This window comes from Camponotus vicinus, unplaced genomic scaffold (assembly GCF_025532165.1).
Source record: "Camponotus vicinus isolate PSW18456_S1 unplaced genomic scaffold, iyCamVici1.0 SCAF_11, whole genome shotgun sequence".
Lineage (NCBI taxonomy): Eukaryota > Metazoa > Arthropoda > Insecta > Hymenoptera > Formicidae > Camponotus > Camponotus vicinus.
Window position 1 is genome coordinate 1,503,525 of NW_028141947.1, and position 19,965 is coordinate 1,523,489.

Here is a 19,965-nt window from a genome sequence, read left to right on the forward strand (position 1 = left end):
GTGTATTAAAATTTAAAAAGAATAGCAATGCGCGAATTACATATTAATATCAAGAAAAATTCGCATTTAGTAGAAATTATCGTAATTATGCGCATACTGATTTCTCTATGAATCTTTTAAATAGCTTAATGAATCTTATTATTTAAATTTTGTCTTGTGTTTTTAACTTATTTTGCATAAAAATTCTATATGTAAATTATAAATTATTATAAATTAAAATAAGATTGAAATTTATTTAATTTGTATTTGCCACATATATTAAATTTTAATTTGTATTACACTATGAAAAAAAAGCAATAATAATATTCGATTCGACCTTATGCCTATGTTAAAAACGGATTTACATTTGTAGAATAGGTAAGAAAATTTAAATAAAAAATATAAAGGAAAGAAATGTGGAATATAAAATGATAGATATTAATATTATTATATTATATAGATATAAATAAGGTTCATCAGAATTGTTTAATTAAATGGCTAATTGCAAAATTTATCTATATGTAGTATATTAATTATCTTCGATATTCTCACGATTCTATATTTTTACGATTCTTAAAATCATTATAACAAATAAAAATTCATGGAACTGAACAGCAGTCTATTTGAATTATTATCATTTTATTCACTATAAAGAGATCAATTCGTTAAATCAAAATGTGATAATGAATAAAAAATTTATTTATTTATTGATGTAGTATTTTGATAATCTATTAAATTTATTCCAATCTAAAGTTATTCTAATTTAAATATGAAAGGTTTTAATAAATTTTACCTTTTATATTATCAAATGGAATTAATTTCACATATTTTACATTCAAACATTTTATATAAAATATATACATAAAATTATTTTAAAAAATGTTGAAATTATTTTTTATTCTAAATAACAGTAATTTTCTACAAAAGATATTTATTTTATAAATTGAAAAATAATAATAAAATTATAATGGTTATAATAATTATTATGATTATAATAATTATAATTATAAAATAATAATATTTTTAATATTTTGAATGTGTAAAATAACAAATTCAGAGTAATACAACATATATTGGAAGATATACATATATATTTATATAATGATGTATACGGGCCCACATTTTTCCAAATTCTTTAATCTTCTATATCACTGCTGAACTCTAAGAAATCCCAAATGCAATAGAATGCTTTGTTGGGTAAAAATCTGAAATTAAAATATTATTTTCATTATAGAGAATGTACAGAAATAATATGAACATGGTACAATAATATTTGCATTTATTAGCGATTTATGAATTGCCTTGCAGCTTATTGGCATATGTAACTGATTTATTTGAAAATCTATGCATTTAATGATTGAATTTTTATTTACTACGATTTACCCTGATAAACGTAATATCGGCAGCCAAAATGAAGGTATACTTCTTTCTCGGAAATTCTGTCTTTGTGCATCAATTATTAGTGAAGCTGCTTCCTGTGGTGTAAGCCCTTTTATTATACTGGCAAATCTATCATTGACAAATAAAATAAAATTATTTATCAGAATAACTATTACTCTTATATTTTATTACTTAAAACATTTTTTTCAATGCAAATGTATATAAGTTCTAATGCTAATAAAAAGCTCTAATTTTTTATCGAATATGCTGACTTACAAAATATATGAATAAGATTATAATTTATATATTTACATATATTTATCGTTATTAAGAAATATTATTTACAATTCATTAATTTTATATTATTATATTATATAAATGTACCTCATTCTTGGATTTTTGATAAGTCCAGTAAGTACTAAGGCCGGAAAGACGGTAGTAAATTTAATCAAAGATTTTCTTTTGCTATATATACGTAATTCATCGCTGATAGCTTCCATAAGTGCTATAATACGCACATGAAAAAAATATTAGAAAAATATGCTCTGTAATTGTATTTTTATTTTCATCTTGAATTTATATTCGCATAATATTCGTCAATTTACAATTATATTATATTATATTAACCCTTTGCACTCCATAGGCGCCGCTATGGCGACATATTTTGTACCACAACTAAAAAATATAAAGAGAAAAATATTTTAAAGATTTTGATTTTTTCGACAATGAAGAGATGACTTTGATTTTGATATATGTAGAAACAATTTAACTGATAGCAGTCGATTATAATGAAATTATTTATATTCACCAAAGGTACCACTAAAATGCCTTGAAGCAAAAGGTTAATAATTACACGTTATACATACGAATAAGACTATAATAAGATTGAATTACCTTTGACCGCGGATTTTGTGGGACAATAAACCGTACCATGCATAACGCCTTTAAATGCTGCTACTGATGAGACCGCCACAATATGACCGTGATTCTTTTTAATCATACTTGGTAGGAATGCTTGCAACGTCTAAAGATTTCGTTGAGAACAATTATACATACGTGCATGCGTGTGTATGTATACATGTGAATATACTTATTTAGTCTTTTAAACTTATTTCAATTGTGAATGTGGTAAATTAATTTTCAGTACTATCTCTATTTCTAAGAATAATGTAAATTATATTGCTAATTATTTTATATACATAAGGCTATAATGTTATATAGGCTTTATATAATATATATATATATATATATATATATATATATATATATATCTGTGTGTGCGTATATCTTATAATTGCTATGTATGTGTATCTCAAATATATTACTTGCCCAATAATGCGATTTTAAATTGACATCTATAACTCGTGTAATTTCATCGGCGCTTTTATTTAAGAGTGTTCTAGCAAATCCTGTACCGGCATTGTTGACTAAAATAGTAACGTCGCCGACTTCTTTTCTCACTTTTTCAGCTACCCTAAAGACTTCTTTCCTGTCCGCTACATTGCACCTATAAAAATTTTTCTCAAATTTTTAATCAGCTGATAGTAGTTAAATATGTGTTATTAATTGTATGCGCTATTCGAATCACTTTTTATTTTATAAAATCAAGTAACATTGATTTACTGATATGCGTATACAGCGTTTTGCCCCATCATTTTAATCTCGTTCATTGTTTGCTTGTTAGTTTCTTCATTAATATCCCAACATATGACTGTTGCTCCTAACGATGCATAACCAATCGCTAATTCTTTTCCGATACCATGACCTGCACCTGTTACCTATCGCAATAAATGTATTAAGTACCAGACTAGTAAGCATCATTATATATTTCCATTATATATATTATCATTATATATTATATATAGTTACACATATTATCATGAATATTTTATAGTTTACAATTTACAAATTTTTAATTCAAGTTGGCTTGCTATTTGATAGAATAATTTATAAGACGAAATAATGTTTTGATAAGATAAATTTGTTAACATATTTACATATATTAATTTTATAAATTGAATATATTAGTATAGAAAAAATAGCTTCTTTATCTATGCATATTCTATGAATTCCACGTACCAAAATTATTTCATCAGCTACGCTCTTTTTTGTTATTGGAATAAACGTTGTGAATATGCTCTCGCAAATAAAATAAAAAACTTTCAAAATAAGAAATAATATTTCTATCAGAAGAAGCGTGCCATCGTATGTTTTCGCCATAATTATCTGGAAAGTTAGTAATACATATTAAATATTAATAATGTATATTTTTTAGATAAAAGTAAAATAAGAATTGATTCGTTTTCTCTCTCACTTTCTCTTTTTTTCTGTCTCTTAGAAAAATTTAAGTAATATATTTATAGGCAGTACGAGAGAGGAAAGGAGAGAGAATTTTTAATACTAGTTATATTGTAGGATTTGATACTTAAAGATATACTATTTTACGTAATCTTAAAATTTGCAGTTTAATAGACAGTAATACTTGCTTTGTAAGATATGATGTATAATAACAGAATATTGAAATATATTTTTAATATTCAGTTATTACACATCATATCTTACAAAACAAGCATAACTTGCTATTAAAAAGTAAATTATTAAGCTATTATATCTATATATCGGCTATTATATCAGTATATGTTCTAAATTAGCATTTTCATTGTCATAGAAAGCGAGGACTTATATTACAGATATTCTATCGCAAACGTCTCACATAAAAAGAAAATTTTATTCAGAAGAGGTATAAATTATTTTTATATATTATTTTATATAAATTATTTTTATTTTATTTTGACTGCTATCTATTAACAATATTTGAACTTATTTAAAATAAATTAAAATTGTAGATGCAAATTTTTGCATAATTCTTTCAAGATAATTGAACATTATACGTGACGAAGGAATACATTATATCGGAATCTGTCTCGAGTTGTTTGATTACAGCGCCAATCAAAACATGGTCAATCTTATCTTATCTTGCTGGCTCGGTTTAGTGTCATTAATGTAAATTTATAATTGAAAATATCCAATAGCAACAGTCCTAATTTATATCAAATTAAGACAAAATCTTTCTTTATGATTAAAAACTTTCATCAATATTTAAAATAAGAGTAATATATGAGTGTGTCTGTGTATGTAATGTACGTATTGTGTATGAATATCAATACTTAAAGATTGGTATTAAATACAAGTATCTTCAACATAAATTTTTCTAACGAATATTTTCCAAATTTTTGCTTTATTTGTTTTATATATTTTTACAAATATTTCTACGAATAAAATATTATAGTTTATGAATAATTAAATAAGAACTTTTGCGAAAAAATCTTTTTTATAATTTTTTCAAAAATTTTTATAACTTAAAGAAAAATGTATTTTGCCGATAGAAATATTCCTTAAAAAGACAGTTTTATATTTTCATAATTTTTTAAATTTTTATTTATTTATTGCATAAAACCGAACAATTATTAGACACAAATATGGTAAGATTTATTTTATTTACCTGATTATAATCGTCGTCCAAAACTCTTTTATGATGATATTATTTTCATCTTCCAATCTGATGAATCTCAAAGCCCTTTGATTCTGCTAATCACTGATTCTTATGATTCTTTATACAGGGTCTTTCAATAAGGACGGTGAAGTTTGTTATGTTATAGCGCTCATGTTGTTAAAGCGACATCTATCAACTTTGTTGAGAATTGTTCACTAGTGTATGGCAAATTATCATGGAAGGTTCTAGTGTTGAAGAACGCGTGCGAATCATCAAATCGCGCGAACGATTTGAGGAAATGGTTATCTCGCGCAGCGGCGATGTGAACTGGCCACCGAGATCGTGCGATTTAACGCCTCTAGACTTCTTCCTTTGGGGCTATCTTAAATCGCAGGTCTATGCAAATAAACCACAAACAATTGATGCCCTCAAAGTCAACATAACGAACGCCATTCAGCAAATTCAGCCAGATTTATGCGGGAAAGTAATCGAAAATTGGACCTCCCGAATACGTGCCGCCAAGCAAAGCCGTGGCGGACATTTGAACGACGTTATATTCCATACTTAATGCCATGAAATGTTCTTTCAAATAAAAAAAAATTGAGTGGATATCTCATACACAACTTGTTTTATTTACATTTAAAGTTCACCGTCCTTATTGAAAGACCCTGTATAAGTTCTTGATCTTTGACTATCGTGAAAATTGAACGGATATCAATATTTAAACTTTCGACGAGTTACGAGACACTTTAATTATATTTTACTAGAATAATACTTACGAAATTTGTGTGAACGGAATATTCACGGTGTTCACAAGTAACAGCGAAGGTGAGTTTTCTACGCCGAGTTTTATACTCTCTGGCGAGTGTCCAGAAATCAACTATCACTCTCGTGCAATTAGCTTCTAATCTCTAAGGTAGGTATCACATATACATTTCCGCACTTTCGTAATGATGGGAGCGCTCAAGCATATCTTACTTCGACCTGAAGGTCATTTATGCGATCTAGAATTTGTGTAAAACTTTATTAAATTATATACATCATATAAAAAATGCTTTAGGAATTAAAGTAATCTTAACTCATTTAGTATCGATTACGAATTAATATCACATAATTTATTATACTTGGCTAATAGTATTGATCTCATATCGGTTTTGAAATATTTTATTTTTATCACTCTTTTAGATTTTTTGATTTTTTTTATGTACTTGGCGTATTTTTTTACCTTTATAAGGTTTGTTTTAAGGTATATATTTCTTTTCTTTCTGTTACTATAAAATTATATAATTAATTATATAATTATATAATTAAATTTAGTTAATCGATAAATACAGAGGATATACAGGGTGACCCATTTTAACTTAGGCAGCCAAATAACTCGAAAAATAAGCAAGATAGAGAAAAATGTTTTAGACAAAAGTTGTATGGTTTCGAGGGGGCCATAAGATGGTATCATTGGTTTGACCTTGAAGAGTCATTTGAAGGTCACGTGAAGGTCACTTCAATTTTTTTAAATGGAACATCCTATATATTTTTGTACATTCTTGTAGCTCATCTCGAGAGCTTTCCAAAACACTATAATTAAGTACATTTTCGTTAAGTACTTTTTGAGTTATGAGGCTTGAAATAATTTCTTAATTTTACATAAACCGTAAAATATCTTGTAAAATATTCATTTTTCGATTACCTTACCTTAATAGTTTTATGTACAAAATAATGAGAGGAATCAATTGGTGTAAAGAAAACACATAGTTGTTTCGAAGAAAAAATATGTAATTTGCAATTAACAATTCCATATTTTTTCTTAAAAACAACTATGTGTTTTCTTTACACCAATTGATTCCTCTCATTATTTTGTACATAAAAGTATTAAGGTAAGATAATCGAAAAATGAATATTTTACAAGATATTTTACGGTTTATGTAAAATTAAGAAATTATTTCAAGCATCATAACTCAAAAAGTACTTAACGGAAAGGTACTTAATTATAGTGTTTTGGAAAGCTCTCGAAATAAGCTACAAGAATGTACAAAAATATATAGGGTATTCCATTTAAAAAAATTGAAGTGACCTTCACGTGACCTTCAAATGACTCTTCAAGGTCAAACCAATGATACCATCTTATGGCCCCCTCGAAACCATACAACTTTTGTCTAAAACATTTTTCTCTATCTTGCTTATTTTTCGAGTTATTTGGCTGCCTAAGTTAAAATGGGTCACCCTGTATAGTATATGATAATAATCTTTAATTATACGATCGATGATCAAAAATACAATATTAAAAATCAATCCGGTAATTCTCAGCCACTACCCAGCAAACCAAATAACATTTATATAATTGTTAATTATCATTTCTCATTCAACAATTCATGCACATGTATTCCTTTCACTTGGTTTTTTACACATTACCGTCCGGAGACATAAAAATATGTTTTTTCTTGACTGCTCGTAAAATGCCGGAGACATATAAATATGTGTTACAACATATATATATAATGTGATATAAAGGAAAGTACAGACATTACATCGTAAGTAATTACATCGAAAATGTCTAGTAAACAGAACATAATAAAATAATAAAATAGCAATGTAATTAACACATTTAAAAGAAGTAAGAGGGATACACTGAGAAAAAAGTTATAGTAATGGTAGCAAAAAAATAAAATTACTCACAAATAGCTGTTTTTAATAAGAAAATTTTGTAAAGATAGCAAAGTGTAATAATTTTTTGTTTAAAAAAAAAATTTTTTTTTTTCACTTCAAATTTCATAAAAAAATATTTGATATTTTAAAAGTTATAACCATTTTTATAAAGTGATGCAATATAGTTGAAAACCTTAAAATATGCCGGCTACACGCAAAAGTTTTCGCGCAAACAGCCCAGACCGTAATGTGTTAATCAAGAGTTGAAGAATTCAGAATGCTATTTCAATTTTTTCATAGATTTTTCCTGCCTTTTAAGACAAAAACCGGTTTATTAGATATGTTATTAAAGCTAGTTAGTCTTTATGGTACAACATTGTTGGTGGCATAAATAAATATATCGATGGTTGTGAAAGGTACATGTTATAATTTATTTATATATATCAATGCTACACCCACAGAAAGGATTTCTAAATTTAATGCTATTACACTTCAATCTATCATAAAATAGGATCGATATAGCGCCAATCATATTTTTTATTAAAAAAAGAATATTTTAATCTTAAATAGAAAATTCTTAAATCTAGAATAAAATGATCCTGATACTATCTACAAAAGACGACAGACGCATATCGGTTTCACGCAACTACTGCGAAAAAATTGTATTCTTAACTTAAGAATATGCCACTTATTTTTAGAATATATACCATTAAAATAGACGTTAAGAGGATACTCTTAAGTTAAGAGGATCTTCTAAAGAGATATTCTTAATATACAGAGAAAAATATTTTTTTGGATTTAATAAATTTTGCTGAAGTCAAATAAATTTAATTATTGGTCTAAAAGTTTTTTCCGCCTAATTTGAAATAATCTGTTTAATATTCTGAATCCCAACAAGGAATCCAGATTATTAAATAAATCATTTTAAATTCAACTTGAAATTAAACTGATAAACAGTGATGTCAGAAAGAGGATGCGGCTCAAATGCACACAGAGAACCTGTGTATGAGCAGCTTCCTCTCTTCCGCATCACTGCTAAGGGAGAAAAATATACTTTAGATCTTATGTTAATACAAGTCCTTTATATACATTTCATGGTAAATATTGAGTACGAGAAAAATTAAGAGTGGTGTCGCCGCATATCGGCAAATGAAAAAACATGTCGCGCACACGAAAATCGAGTTGCGGTGTAGAAGTCGCAAATTAAGAATATATTCTTATTTATTAAATGATAATATCAAATTATTCTAAGTGCAAGAATATATAGCTTAGATTTCTTTATATTATTCTTGTTTCCAGATTATAAAGACAATCTTGTTTAATTCGAGAGAGAAGAATAAGGATTATTGTTTTAGTTTTAAAATTGTTTCATTTTTATACTACATAAGATTGTGACCGGATTAAATGTGTCAAGAATATTTTTGTCTTGTTATCAGAAATCCTTTCTGAGGGTGTATTGTGTATGAATATCAATACTTAAAGATTGGTATTAAATACAAGTATCTTCAACATAAATTTTTCTAACAAATATTTGTGTTCCAAATTTTTGCTTTATTTGTTTTATATATTTTTACAAATATTTCTACGAATAAAATATTATAGTTTATGAATAATTAAATAAGAACTTTTGCGAAAAAATCAAAAGATTTTTTGGGGAATTTGTTGGAATTAAATCTCAAACCAAGAGATTATTCCAAGTAAAGTTTTGATCATTACGCAATTACATCCGCGATAGGCTCTTATTACCCGAATATTAATATCACATATTTTATATTCGAAAGGGGAATTTGTTGGAATTAAATCTCAAACCAAGAGATTATTCCAAGTAAAGTTTTGATCATTACGCAATTACATCCGCGATAGGCTCTTATTACCCGAATATTAATATCACATATTTTATATTCGAAAGGGGAATTTGTTGGAATTAAATCTCAAACCAAGAGATTATTCCAAGTAAAGTTTTGATCATTACGCAATTACATCCGCGATAGGCTCTTATTACCCGAATATTAATATCACATATTTTATATTCGAGGGGAATTTGTTGGAATTAAATCTCAAACCAAGAGATTATTCCAAGTAAAGTTTTGATCATTACGCAATTACATCCGCGATAGGCTCTTATTACCCGAATATTAATATCACATATTTTATATTCGAGAGCCGACATCAAAGAAATTTAATGTTTATTTACGCTGTAGGGTGAAAAAGAAGCATCTTTACACTTAGTGTTTTTAGGCAATGAGAGAAGTATCGGATCGAAAGGGTCTGAATAGCTCAGTGGTAAGAGCAGTCGCCCGGCAAGCGAAAGACTCGGGTTCGATTCCCGATTCAGCGACTTTCGGACCGATATTTTTCTCGCCTACTTCCATCTAGGGGGGTTAGAGGGGAATTTGTTGGAATTAAATCTCAAACCAAGAGATTATTCCAAGTAAAGTTTTGATCATTACGCAATTACATCCGCGATAGGCTCTTATTACCCGAATATTAATATCACTTAATTTATTTTGTTTCCCTCTTTTTAGGAACAATTTTGTTTATGATTGTGTATATTCTTTAATATAGCAACTGACTTATAGTTTATACAAACTTTATGTTAGACAACCTAGATAAAAAAATATGTATTAAACATTTTAAGACATTGTGATTCCGATTTTTTCTATATAAATATTTTTTGAAAGTCTCGCATTAAATTCTTGAAAAAATGTAATAAAATGTAAAAAAATATAAATGTAATGTAAAAATAAATAAAATGTAATAATAATAATAAATAATAATAATAATAATAATAATAAAATGTAAAAAAATGTAAATGTAATGTATGATATTTTTCCGCTAAAAAATCTCCTTTATTTAAAAAAATTAATCGAAAATTAATTATTCTTTTATTCAATTCTATTATTTATAATTTACTTGATCTCTTCTCTCAATTTTTAATTTTATATTATATTTTATATTATCTCTCTCTTTATTATATTATCTTTAAAACTATGTTTTAGATTTAACCTTTATAAAAATAAAAAAACACATTTGATACATGATTAAGTTAAAGATTATGTTCTCATTTTTTTATAATATATAAGGTATGAAATAGAAACACTTATTTTTGTTCTATCATATATTTTTCTGACAATCCTTCAAGTTTGACGCAAAACGTGAGAGAGATATAATTACAGAAATTATCAAATAACTTTTAATTCGTTCATATAGTGAAATCTTTATTTATTTAATTACTTAACAGTTGTAATCTTTTATTTTTATATTTCCAATGTTTGAAAATTAATTTATTTACTGTTAATAGAAAAACAGACTAAATATAACAAACAAATTAGATATAAATACGTATCTCGAGACAGCATTGATAAATATTGTTATTGTATCAAAATTTTGTAACTTTGAATAAATTTCTTCCGATATATGTGTATAATATGGGTATGTTATATGTATATATGTATATAAAAGTGCTATCTTTGAACACAACAAAAGTAAAAAAGTGGAAATAAAAGATTATACAAAAGTTAGTTGTGTGCAAAAATAGCAGTATAGATTAGAATTTGAGAACATCGAATCATATCAAATCGTCAATCTCTTGATGAACTTATATTGTCGACAAGAAATACGCACATTATCATACATGAAATACTCGCAAATAACATTTCGCAGACAATTTTATATAATATATAATGTATATATGCATATTGCGCTTTGTTATAATAATATAAATTGCTAATGTATATTTATATATTATATAAGTAACTCTTATGAAATAACAATATACACACAAGTGTGAGCAGAAGTTTATCCGAGTAAATTATTAGTTTTATAAATAACAGACTATACGCGATTTATCATTACAGGTATACCATATTTTGATTATCAGTTTAACAGAACGAAATAATGCTGTTCATTAAAATTAAAATTGATATATATGCTCATGTGATTACAACGGTGAAGCATTTTTATGCAATTCCTTTCGGTACATTTTGCAAAAGAATTACTTACAACACTAATGTTGCTTATTGTATAAACATCTACACTTGTGCGTTTATGCACATTACTCCGGTGTTTACGACAATTAATTATTTATGATTAATTAATCAAAATAATTATTTTTACCAGTAATTTTAAAAACATATGTAAATTAATAATAATTATGTATATTACATCTTATTATGCTTGTATAGATAACAGGCGCGGGTCATGGTATCGGAAAAGAGTTGGCACTCCGTTACGCATCTCTGGGCGCAACCGTGGTATGTTGGGATTTAAATCAAGAAGCAAACGAGGAGACATTGAGCGAAATAAAAAAGACGGGAACGACTATATAATAAATTATTGCATCACTTCAAATCAGAGAGAAAACTGGAAGGTTTGCTATTTAAATTCAGAAATGGAATTTTAAATATTGAAATTGGGGACTTATACAGACTAATTGATTCCTTACAAAGAAAACTCCTAGATAGTATAAAAATCTTATCCTATAGTCTTCCTAATTACATATTGAGAGAAATTTTGAAACATCATTTTATCTCTTTTAAGAATTTTCAAAAAAAGCTATACCATACCCATAAAAACAAATTTTTATGGTTACTTCAAAAAAAGGAAGATGACTACATGAACAATATTGAGCCGATTAAGCTTTGTCAGCCCATTAAGGACAATAACACGCCACAATTCTTAATATCCACGAATAACAAACAATTCACAGTTTCAAATAGCACTAACACTAATAATTTCATATTTCCCAATCATATTCAAACAAATCCGTTAAACTGCACAAATAACAAATGGTTCATCAATCTAACAAACACTGAGATACCAACTAACGTATCTAATTTATTACAATTGGGGAGCAAATTTAGCCTTCCTATTAATAAAAATAAAAAGTTGGCCATTCACGAATTTATTAAAGACTTAGAAGGTAACTCGAAACGGTCGAATATCAAGAATTTAATGACAGTGCGCAACATTATAGTTCCACAATTTTCCCGTTTCCTACACAATAGAAAGAAATTGGACTGGACACAAAAAAAACTTTTTAAATTGCATAAATTCACAAATAAGTTTTGTCAAGACAATCCAAATATCCTTTTCACAAGGGCTGACAAAGGCAATGTCACCGTTGCAATGACCAAGGAGTACTACATTAACAAGGTGGAGAATCTATTAAAAGATAGCAATACATACTCCATTATCAAAAAAAATCCATCCTTAAAGATAGAAAGGGAATTAAATAACACCCTTAAGAGGTGGTTAAAAAAGGATTACATCTCTAAAAAAGATTACTACTTTTTAAGATCCAGCGACTCTCTCCTCCCTAAAGCGTATGGCCTTCCGAAAATCCATAAAGAAAATATTCCTTTCAGAATTATTGTTTCCTCTGTTAACACAGCATTATATTCCATTGCCACTTATGTACACAAAACTCTATCAATTAGTATTCCTCAAGCCAAAAGTAATGTAAATAATAGTTTTGAATTATATGGCACACTTTCTGATAAAACAATAGAAGCGTCAAGTGTATTGTATATCATTAGATGTGGTATCGCTATTTACTAACATTCCTGCAAATCTTGCAATTGACAGTATTAACAACAGGTGGAATTTTATTGAAATACACACGACAATTCCAAAAAGCGAGTTTATTTCGATGGTTAAGTTCATTTTGTCTTCCACATATTTTACTTTTAATGACAACATTTATAAACAATCTCATGGGACTCCTATGGGCTCGCCACTATCTCCTATTATAGCAAATATAGTTATGCAAGATTTGAAGGAATAGATACTCGGCACATTGGATGTTAGTATTCCAATTTACCACCGCTATGTTGATGACATTATTTTAGTTGCACCCGTTAGTGAAGTCACCAACATATTGAACAAATTTAACGGTTATCACGAAAGATTACAATTTACAGTGGAATATGAGGTGGAACGCAGCATTAATTTTCTGGATTTAAATATTAAGATTTTCAACAACACCATTTACATTGACTGGTTCCACAAAAAAACTTTTTCAGGGAGATTATTATCTTTCTTTTCTAACCATCCTAATTGCCATAAAATTGGAACGATCTATAACCTTGTTGATAGAGCAATGCTACTTTCTCACCCCGTATTCCACAGGAAAAATATAGAGATATGTATATATATTCTGTTGAGCAACGGTTATCCTATACATCTAATTTTTAATGAAATTAATCGCAGAATAAAAACGATTTACAACAAAAAATTAACTCAGACAATTAATACCACGGATAATGAGAATAATAACAATTATTTTGTCATTCCTTACATTTTTTAACAGCATTTCAGATTTAGTTGCATCCAACATTAAAAGGTCGGATTTTATAGTTGGGTATCGTTGTCTCAACAGACTGGATAGAATTATTAAAGTCCAAAAAGACAAGAATAAGCATTCATCTGAATCTAATGTTGTTTATAGAATTAATTGCAAAAACTGCGAAGCCTCATATGTGGGCCAAACAAAAAGACAATTAAGAACTAGACTTAGGGAGCACGTAAAGAATATTACGTTAGAATCTGCGAGGCATTCGGTGGTCTCAGAACACATTCTCAATACACAACATACCATGGATTGGGAAAATGTTAAAATATTGGACATAGAGTCTAATTACAGGAAGAGACTTATCTCTGAAATGATACATATTAAAGAACAAAAACATGGAATTAACTATAATACAGACACCGAATTACTCGATAGCGCATATTATGATGTTTTAAACGAGTTGTCCAACGGATAATCGTTACTTTGTTCTTATCGTGTCACCTACATATTATTGATATTTACCGTGATTATGACATTTATTATCAGTCGTGTTCTTGACTTCGAAATGATGGGAAGCCTTTAGGAATATCTTGAGCTTTATAGAGACATGTTTATGACAAATTATGTAAGCAGTTTTAACTTTTTTTGACCGTTTTCATTAGTTTTTCATTTATCATGAATAATATGTAGTATTTTATTGCTTATTAATTCATTAATATTTATTAATTTAATTCATATTTTCTTTTTCTTAATTAATCTCAATTAATATTCAATAACAATTTTTGAATTTAAATAATACAATTACAGCATGAAAATGATAGACTCGGACACAACTGTTATGGCCAGTTTCAAATCAGGAGCTTCTCGCTTCCCAACGAAGAAGTTGTAATTGAATAGGAGGCCAATTGTCACTCCGGGTCACTCATTTGTTGTGCTGCCGGAACATGTTCTTTTACAAGGGTTTTTATCGGCTTCTTTTTATTTATTTATAGCGCTCTAACGATTGTTTCTTTTTATACTTATGATTTCTTTCTCTCTATGCGACACTTCGCTGATTTTGTTATATTTCTTACTGAAGAAGACTAAGTAAAGTCGAAACGTTTTCGTTATTTTTCAAATAAACGAATTTATGATTATTTGTATTTATGTTATTTAGACCTTAGTAATTAGCTCGTATTATTGGCCCTAGAATTTTTAATTTTTATTTTTTTAAAAATTATGATAGGTATAAAAAATTATAACAGATAAATTGTGATGTTAACGAAAATTGGCATTCGCAACATGTTATGAGAAAAGTCTAGTAACGATTATTGAATATATGTATATATCCTGAGTTCATTAAATAAATATTAAAGTAAAATTGGCTGAAATTGATCAAAAATCAAATTGACGGGTTTTCTTTCTCTTTCTCTCTTTTTTTCTCTTTCTTTCTACCTGCACCAATTTGTGTTTTTGACAATGTTCTTTATATCATTAACTATAACTTCAAATATTAATGTACCGAAATATATTTTTTAGAATATTTTCTTTACGCTATTAGGATCTTTATATATTCGAAGATTTTGTAAGAATTTGATTACCTTAACATTATGCCCAATGGCAGCCATACTGGAGGCACAGATCTCTCTCGATAATCGCGCCTCTGCGCACGGATTATTTGTGAAGCTGTTTGTCCCGGTGAAACCAACGGCATGGCATTCGGAAACCTATTGAAATTAAAATATTTTTACTACTACTGATAATAAAAAAAATTATTAAGATAGATAAAGAATAATTATTAACTTCATGCCATTTAAAATTTTATTCGAAATGCTAAAGTGCAAGTGTTCTTAACGTGTAAGATCTAAAATAAACTACTTATAAATTTATTTTGCGTCATATACGTGTGTTCCACATATTTTTTCTGCTATAAAAAAAAACGCAATAGCTCACCTCGCATCCAAAAATTTAGTCTGCATGTAAAAAGTATAGCTAGTTAATAACGATATGTAGATAATTATATTTGTGGGTATCCATGCATAATCTATCATTATGATTTAGAAATATGTCATGAAATATCCAATTTTACGAATCAGTTTTGCACATAATTATTTGTTATAATACATAGTAATACATATAGTACAATAATTAACAGCGGAATTACATGTATTGCGAAACATCCTTTATGAATGCATTCTTTGTGTGCATATACGTTTCACTTATAAATACTCTTACCTTATCTTTGGTTTCTTGCAAAGTCCGGTGTCTACCATGTACGGATAAATGGTAGTAAATTTGATGAAAGATTTGCCTTTGGTAGATATCCGTAATTCCTCACTAATTGATTCCATAAGCCCTGTAATTACATGGCACGATTGAGAATAAAGCCTATATTTTGCGCATCGATGTGTTTATACATGAAATGCGGTATTAAAATTAAAACGAATACGAGTTTGCTTACCTCTAACTGCGAATTTCGAAGCGCAATAGGGAACTAAATTTGGAAGGCCACCGATTTAAAAAATCATAGCCATATTGTTGCACTCTCGTCATTGGCAGGAATTGGTAGGAATTGGCATCTGAATAGAACAATAGAACATAAATATTATTACAAATAGCTTGCGATCAAAAAATATTTCATATTTTATATATATAGTAATTATTAGTATTATATAATCTCATTTTAGATTTAGATTTTAGATAGTTCTATTAAAAAATAATACACGTTTGAAAGATTATTTTATACATATATATTCAATTAACATTCATATGTATTAATTTTTATTCATTTACCCAGAAGTGGGCCAGTACGTTAATGTCGAAGATTCGTTTAATTTCGTCGATTGTATGATCAAGGAAGGCGTGGCAAGGCATTATACCAGCATTGTTAACCAAGATAGTAACATCACCGACTTCCTTTTTGACTTTCTCGGCCACGCTGAAGACTTGTTCCCTTTCCGATACGTCGCATCTGCGTATCAAAATAAAGATGCTTTATTAGAATTTAATTAAATTTGTCCTATCGAATTGTAATTTTTATTATAACGCATCTCGAGTAGCGTCGATTTCTCTCGATTTTATTTTTATTTGATTTTATATTTATTTTTGTAGAAAGAAAAAATAATAATACATACTGATACGCGTATGCTGCAGTCCCGTCTTTTTTATTTCGCTCAATGTCTCCTCGTTTGCTTCTTGATTTAAATCCCAACATACCACGGTTGCGCCCAGAGATGCGTAACGGAGTTCCAACTCTTTTCCGATACCATGACCCGCGCCTGTTATCTATACAAGCATAATAAGATGTAATATACATAATTATTATTAATTTACATATGTTTTTAAAATTACTTATTATGCTTTCCAGAAATAAAGATAATATTAAATTTCATTTATTTTGCTACACAAATGAGAATATTAATTTTCCTCCATTCTAAATTTATCCTAAAATTGTTTTCGAATAAACGCATCATGTAAAAAATTAAAATTATGTAAAATATTCTTTACAACAAATTGTAATTATGTGTATATTGTTCAGTGGAAGAAAATCTGTTTATACGAGCGAATTTATAGATAATAAATAAAATATGAAATAATTAAGAAGATAGTAATAAATAATATATGATAATTACATTTATTTTTTGTTATTTTTATTATAATTGATTATATTTATATTATAAAAACATATTTTTGAATTAATAATGAATTGCACTCGTCATAATTTATTTTTGAATTGGGCGGAATGACGAATATGAAATTATATACTCATAATATAAACTTCTAGAGAAAACAAAAAAGAAAAAATTTCTTTAAAATGAAAATTTTTTAAAATTATTTAACGATTATTATTTAACAATCAATATATCTTTATTTATATGCATCTAACAATAAGTTGCAACTTAAATTGAATGTAATCGTTGCGTTTTATTTTTTTATTTAATGTAAAAATAATTTTATTAAATTACATAAATTTTTGTAAACTTGATACATACTAAAACGATTTCACCAACTACGCTCTTCTCTTCTGTTGGCACGAAAAATTTATACACGCTTTCGCAGATGTAATATAGAATCTTCAAAATAAGCAGCAAGACATCCGCTAGGAGCACCATTGTATGCTTTTACCATGGTTATCTGATATGTCGATCTGCAAAATTGACGAAATTTTGATATAATCTGTAATTTTAATAATATTATTATTGAGTAATTTTTAAAAAATAATTTTTTATAGCGCAAAGAATTTATTATAATAGAGTATTTATCAACAAACTATATATTTATACATATATCAACTGATGATTTATTGTACATACTATAAAAATGTGATAATAAACTTCATATATATATATATATATATATATATATATATATACAGGGTGTCCTAGACCACCCGTACACCCCTTTTCTTTCAAAAACTAAGCATTTTAGAGAAAAACGTTTTCGACAAAAGTTGTATGGTTTCGAGGGGGCCATAAGATGGTACCATTGGTTTGACCTTGAAGAGTCATTTGAAGATCACGTGAAGGTCACTTCAATTTTTTTAAATGGAACACCCTATATATTTTTGCACATTCTTGTAGCTTATCTCGATAGCTTTCCAAAACACTATAATTAAGTACCTTTTCGTTAAGTACTTTTTGAGTTATGAGGCTTGAAATAATTTCTTAATTTTACATAAACCGTAAAATATCTTGTAAAATACTCATTTTTCGATTATCTAACCTTAATACTTTTACGTACAAAATAATAAGAGGAATCAATTGGTGTAAAGAAAACACATAGTTGTTTTGAAGAAAAAATATGTAAGTTGCAATTAACAATTCCATATTTTTTCTTAAAAACAACTATGTGTTTTCTTTACACCAATTGATTCCTCTCATTATTTTGTACATAAAAGTATTAAGGTAAGATAATCGAAAAATGAATATTTTACAAGATATTTTACGATTTATGTAAAATTAAGAAATTATTTCAAGCCTCATAACTCAAAAAGTACTTAACGAAAAGGTACTTAATTATAGTGTTTTGGAAAGCTATCGGGATAAGCTACAAGAATGTGCAAAAATATATAGGATGTTCCATTTAAAAAAATTGAAGTGACCTTCACGTGACCTTCAAATGACTCTTCAAGATCAAACCAATGGTACCATCTTATGGCCCCCTCGAAACCATACAACTTTTGTCGAAAACGTTTTTCTCTAAAATGCTTAGTTTTTGAAAGAAAAGGAGTGTACGGGTGGTCTAGGACACCCTGTATATGTTATTAAAAGTTCTCTAAAATAACTTTGAATTTCTATAATTATTATCTTTCAGACATATATTTGTGAAATTTTTTATTTGTCGATGAACTTTACCTTTTTTCTGAAATTTCTATTTATAGTTTGATTACATATCCGATATAAAAGATTTCTCGACATTTTAAGATCTATAAATCACGCAAAATTGAATTGATGATCAGAAAAAAAGAATATCGTAAATATGTGCGTATATATTGGTCAGAAAAAAAGAACATTATTGTGTAAATATGTGCACTATATTAATGAGATACTATATTAGTGTGTACTATATTAATGAGTTACTTTATTGATTATAAATATCTTTCAAAGTATTGATTGATGTAATAAAACATTTTAGATTAAACTTATTTTATATCTTCGTGTTTCGAAAATATTTTGTAGTCTATAAACATAATTTTGTTCAAGTAAAAATACTTTCAAAGTTTCAAAATTATTGTTGTCTCTCTTTCTCTCTTTCTCTCTTTCTCTCTGGTCTAAAACCATATATTTTTTATAATAAATCTTCTCATCATTTTGGACATAATAGAACATTAAAGTATAAAATTGATAAATAATATATAATAATATATAATAATATATAATATGTAATAAATAGAGATTCATATATAAAAATTTATCAATCATTTATAAAACTCAATATAATTTACAAGATATTTTATTTCAACATATTGAAACATAAAACATGAAATATGTTCTATTTACTATTTCATTAAAATATTCACTAAATTATTTACAGAATAATAAGTAGAATTATGTCTAACAATCATCTTTATATAAATCCTTATGTATCCGAATGTAGCATTACAATGTGTAGTTACATATTTTTTTAAATACAATTATGTATATTAATCAATTGATCTCATTATTCTGTATATATGAAAGTATTGAGACAAAATTATTTC

General features: G+C 27.2%; 1 pseudogene across 1 annotated transcript; it reads right to left on the reverse strand.

The window, feature by feature from the left end:
- Positions 1–991: 991 nt before the first annotated feature.
- On the reverse strand, positions 992–17,900 carry LOC145961311 (estradiol 17-beta-dehydrogenase 11-like; annotated as a pseudogene). The gene is made up of 11 exons (XR_014435612.1): positions 17,759–17,900; positions 16,901–17,051; positions 16,530–16,737; positions 16,228–16,309; positions 16,002–16,122; positions 15,368–15,493; positions 2,689–2,866; positions 2,254–2,383; positions 1,744–1,864; positions 1,363–1,488; positions 992–1,184 (listed from the first exon to the last, which is right to left on the reverse strand). The product of XR_014435612.1 is annotated as an estradiol 17-beta-dehydrogenase 11-like (transcript).
- Between the last annotated feature and the right edge of the window lie 2,065 nt (positions 17,901–19,965).